This window comes from Gossypium arboreum, chromosome 5 (assembly GCF_025698485.1).
Source record: "Gossypium arboreum isolate Shixiya-1 chromosome 5, ASM2569848v2, whole genome shotgun sequence".
Lineage (NCBI taxonomy): Eukaryota > Viridiplantae > Streptophyta > Magnoliopsida > Malvales > Malvaceae > Gossypium > Gossypium arboreum.
The window spans coordinates 88,760,232-88,766,231 of NC_069074.1; positions in this window are offsets into that span (position 1 = coordinate 88,760,232).

Here is a 6,000-nt window from a genome sequence, read left to right on the forward strand (position 1 = left end):
ATCCAAGATAACAAGATTTGGCTTCTCTATCTTCGACGAGAAGCAAATCAAAGACATAGCAGATCTGACTTTCAGATGTTTTCACATCAAAGTAGATCCATCATCTCCATTTTGACGGAGAGCAGGTACATAGCAAGTCTAACCTTCAGATATTTATACTGAAGCAGATCCAAGATGATTTGGGCATACTTGTGTTTACGAGGAACAAATCGAAGACATAGTAGATTTGACTTTTGGATGTTCTTACACCAAAGTAGATCCAAGATAACAGATCTGCATCTCCATTTCGACGTAGAGCAGATACATAGCAGATCTAACCTTCAGATGATTTTACTGAAGTAGATCCAAGATGATTTGGCATCCTTGTGTTCACAAGGAGCAAATCGAAGACACAGCAGATTTAGCTTTCACGTGTTTACACTGAAGCAAATCTAGGATGATTTGGCATCTCTGTATTGTCAGGGAACAAATCGAAGAAGCAGATTTGGCGTCTCTGTATTCGACGGAGAGCAGATCAAAGATATCAACATGACAGTCATGAGTTTGCAAGGAGCAGATTGAGGAATCCTGATCTGATAAAGCTAGGCAAATTTGGCCTTTTATAGTCTTTGCTCGATTCCTATTATATAGAAATGAGCAAAGAGGGGCAGCTGTAATAACCCAAATTTACTCGGGCCTTAAAACCAAGAATAATAAATAAATAAATAAATGTTTATTTATGAAATAGTCCATTAATAAAGTCCGTTTACAAAAGCCCAAAGTTCGGGTATCTTTGAAGCCCACAATCTCTACACCCGGTTACAACTCAGTAAGCCTACCACTACCAAGTATCCGTTACACCCAAGCCCAAATACACAAACCAGACCCAAACTAGTGAGGCCCAATGCCTAAACTAAATCTGGGAACCCTAGAGTTTCCAAAAGCTTCACTCCGCAATAGACACGCCTCTTCACCTCACCCTTTAACTCTGGCCCCGAGTCACGCCGTTTCATCTCGCGTCGATCCAGCTACACACCATCAGCGCCGTGACTCCAGTGCCACATCGCGCCATAATCGGTGCATCCTCCATTGAGATTTCTTCACTCACCTGCAAAAGGAAACAAAAGGAACAGTACCAACAATATATGGCAAGAAATCGAGCAAACAAAAAAATACCAAAGATTTGTATTGTAAAAAGCCTATAAAGGCCGGATATCAAACAATGTAGGGGGATCTTTTTATCTTTTTTTTTTGGCATATAAAAATAGAGATTTAGTAAAAAGGGCATTTTTCATAAAAAAAACAGGGAACTACAGTCAATCAAGAAACACAAAGGTGATTTATATATATATATATATATATATATATATATTGTAAATGGTAAAAAAAAGGAAACGTACCATTCTGACTCGCGTTGGAAAAAGGAAATTTTCCAGTTTCGATTGCCGTATATGGCGGTGTAGAAGAGGGCGCGTGAGCCCGTACAAACCCCTGGACGGAGGCACGATGGCACTCCGGGAACTCACCCCAAGCCTTCGTTCAGAGGATTCTTCTTCGTTTTTTTTAAACAGAGTGCAAAAATGATTTTAAAGCTTAACATTTGGCTTATATAGCCCTAACGAAACAGTTCCGTTTTGGTTTAACTCAATAAGCATAAAACGGCATCGTTTCAAGGCCTCAAGATCTGCGTGTTGACCCGTAACCCAGGGAGGATCCGCGTGTTTTCGATATTTGGGGAAATGTCCCAATTGGTCCTTCCGATTTTTTTTATTTTTGTAATTAAATCCAATTTATTTTTAATTTGGCCCAAAACTTTGTCTTTCAATTCAATTTAATCTTTAGGGCCATTTTGGGATAGATACGGAATGACGTCGTTCCTTGGGAATAGGGTATTTTGCCCGATGAGTCCCTCACCTTTTGCGTGCATTTCATTTAAATCCCAGAGTCAGTTTTATTTTTCTAATTTCGCCTCTGTAATTTTATAAAATTTTAAATTTAATCCTATTTGTTTTTTATTAATTTTATATTATATATTATTTGTTTTATTCTAAACCTATATATTTTATTATATAATTATACAATTATTTTCACCTGTTATTTATTATGTATTAATCCTTATATATATATTAGTTTTATTATTATATTATTTAGTAAATGCTATTTTGAAATTATTATTAAGTATTATATTTTTAAATTTGTATTATTTATTATATTATTATTATATTGTGTATATATTTCATCTTCTATTTTTTATTAAAATTATTTATTACATATTTTTATATATTTTGTATCTATTATAAATTGTTTTAAAATTATGTATATTATATCATATGTTAAATGGATTTAAAGATTTTATATATATATTTTGTGCATATAATCCTTTTTTTAAAAATATTATCTATTATATATTTTATTCTCTTAAAAATCTTAATGTTTTATATTATTTATTTAAAATATTTAACATGTATAATATTTTTAATTGTTTTAATAATAAAATTTTTTCTATATATTTTTTAAAATATTTTCCTATGTATATTAAATTGTTATATATTATTATATTCTTTTCTTTTAATTTTTTTACATATATTACTCATTAAAATATGTTAATTATTATATACATATATGTTTTTTAAATATTATTATTATTATTATTTTACCTTTTTATCAATATTGATTTGGTGTTTTAATTATTCGTATTTATTTTTAAGTGTTATTTTGTCACTTTTTATTATTATAAATTTTGATTTCCACTTCTATTTTTATATTCTTTAATTTATTATGAATTTTTTGTATTTCTATTTACTAACATTGTATATAGGTTTATCTTTTAGCATAATTATCTTACGATGTGTATATTTCATTATTTTAGGTTATTTCTTATTTGCCTATATTATTATGAATTGTAATATGTTGTAATTTATTATCTTTGGTATATTTGTCTTGTGATATGTATTAACGCCATTCTTCTGCATGAGTCAACGTTTTAAATAAAGAAATTCATTTTTACCAAATTATTCAAAAGTTTTCCAAAATATAAAGGCAATACTTAATGTTTGGAAGCTTCGGGAAAAATAGTGCCCTAACTTACTGGGTTGCGATTTTTCTCATCGAATTCGAACATTCAAGTACCCTTCTAAACGTTTTGAGTTTTTAAAATATAAAAAACTATTTCGAGATTTCAAAGCATTGTGTCCTAACTCACTGGATATGGCGTTTTGTTGTTTCGAAATAGAAATTTCCAAAAGACAAGCTTAGCTTCAAAAGTTTTAAAATATTGCTTCTTAACTTACTGGATGTAATATTTTGACTCGTTTGAAATAAGCGAGCTTAAATTTTTCAATCAAAACATTCTAAATAAAAGAGGATTGTATCTTAAAACTTTCAAATTTCCGACCTTAAAGACACTTGATAATCAATTAGGTATCAATTTTTGGGAGTTACGAGGTGCTAATCCTTCCTCATTCGTAACCGACTCCCGAACCCATTTTCTTGATTTCGTAGACCAAAACTAATGATTTTAAACAAAATGATTTGTTGGTGATCCAATCACACCTAAAAAGGTTGATGGCGACTCCCGTTTTCGTTTTTCTTAAAGTCGATTTCCATTTTCTAAAACCCGATTTAAAGATGGTTTAGACAATAGTTTGCCAATTTTTTTTTTATTAATTAGAAATGCTCAAATACTGGCAATAACAAAGCATCCCACTAAGCAATGCTTATAGTTAACTGAAATGGCTTCCTCACCCCAATTTATTGGCCATGGCTTTTCTTCACCATCATCAACAATAACTCCTACCAAATTTTCTTCTAGCATTGTAGGGGAGAGATGCAATTGGAAAGTGCATCCTCTAGTTGTGATCATAATGGTTATTTTAGCCATTTTTGTGACAATTTCTTTTTTAGACACAATGATTAATTTAGCCCTCCAACTTTGAAAAATATTCCTTTTTGTCATTTAATTCTTTCTATCTTTTTTAATCCTTCAAATAATAGTGTTTTTTATTTTCCTGAAAATGGATTGGAAAAAGTTAATCAATTGTTAAATTTATGATGTGGCATTTTTCATCAATGTTGAGCCATGGTTGGAAAATTTTCAAGTTTCGGAGAGAGCAGTTTGGATAGAAATTGCAGGAATTCCTCTTCATTGTTGGAACTATCAAACGACCAAGAGAGTGGTTGATTTATGGGGAGATATTATTGCCATGGGCAAAAATTTTACAATGACGAACAACTTCGAAAAGATGGAAATTTTGATAATTATTAAGCAAGTTAATAGGCTTGATGAGGTGATAACAATGGAGGTTGGAAGTGAAAAATTCCAGATTCGCATATCTGAAAGAGGTTTGGTGGAAAATTCTAATGAAAATCATAAAAAGGACGGAGATCTATGGGTGAGAGAAGAAGAAGCATCATCGAAAAAAGAATCGGTACACAAATCGAAATCGAAAGTATCACCGGAAGGAAGTTGTTGCGCGGAAGCGTGTGAAAGAGTAAAATTATTGTACTGAAAAATCACACCAAGTTCAATTCCCAGGAAAGAGAGGTAGATCACGAAGATCACTTAAATACCAAGTCTTTCCTAGCCAGAATATCCCTCTATCGTAATTTAATAGCACAATAAATCACTACAATCACATTCACAAAATATGCAAAACAAATAATAAAGAACACCGAATTTTAACGAGGTTCAAAGAATTTTGCCTACGCCCTCAAGCACTACCAAATATATTTCACTCCAAAAATTACAAGTGAAATTTACAAATAGAGAGAGAATAATGCCTTAAGTAGAGAATGGCAATTATGGGATGAAGAAAGTAAGAAATGGTTAGGCCTATTTATAGTTGAGGTTCAAGGATCAACTTGCAATGTCCCTATACAATTAGGGACCAAAATTGCAATTATCCCATGCCAACTTTTAACCCAACTTGCCAACCAATATTACTTTCTACTTTCGGTGCCCACCCATTTGACTTTTCAAAGAATGGTGGGTTCCAATAATCTCCACCTTGAAGATTTGATTAGGATAATCTTATCTTCACACAATTCTTTCTGCTTTTGACAACAATACTTGATAGTGCCTTCTTCAACTGTTAAACTTGCAGATATTAATCAAGTTCAAACAATGTTTGAACTTGGTTGTCATACCACCTTGGTCATCATATCTCGGGATTATCTGCAGTCTTGATCTTCAAGACAAATTTTCCCTCTTCAATAATTTCCGCACAAAATGGAATCAGACGTCGATATGTTTTGTACGTGCATGATAGACTTGATTCTTTGCTAAATGAATAGCAGTTTGACTATCACAATACACGTTAATATGCTCCTGAACCAACCCCAAGGTTTTAGCCATACCTTGTAACCAAATAGCCTCCTTTACAGCCTCTGTTACATGCCATGTACTCGGCTCGTGGTTGACAATGCAATCAGAGATCGTAGTGTAGACTTCCAACTTATTGGTCCTCCAGCAAGTGTAAACACATAACCGTGGTTGATCTTCGCTTGTCCAAATCACCGCATAGTCGTAATCAACGTACCAATAACACCTTTACCAAGTGTATTATCCTCGCTGAACAAGAATCCAACATCCACGGTCTTCGAATATACCGTAGAATCCATTTCACGACTTGCCAATGTCCTTTTCGTGATTATGCATATACCGCTCACTATACTAACGCCTGTGAAATGTCGGGTCTTGTACACACCATTGCATACATCAAGCTACCCATCGCATTAGAATACGGAACTTGCAACATGTATTCTCGTTCCGTATTCGTCGAAGGAGATAGTTGTGCGAAAGCTTGAAATGAGAAGCCAACGGGTACTTACGTGTTTTGTCTGCTTGTTCATGCCAAACTAACAGTAGTACCTTTTTCAAATCTCGCTCGAGACAAGCTAACTCTATTATGAGCTCTATCTCTCCATATTTCCATGCCTAGAATCTTTTTAGCTTCTCCTAGATCTTTCATCTCAAACTCGAGATTGAGTTGAGTCTTCAATCTTTCAATCTCAACTTTGCTC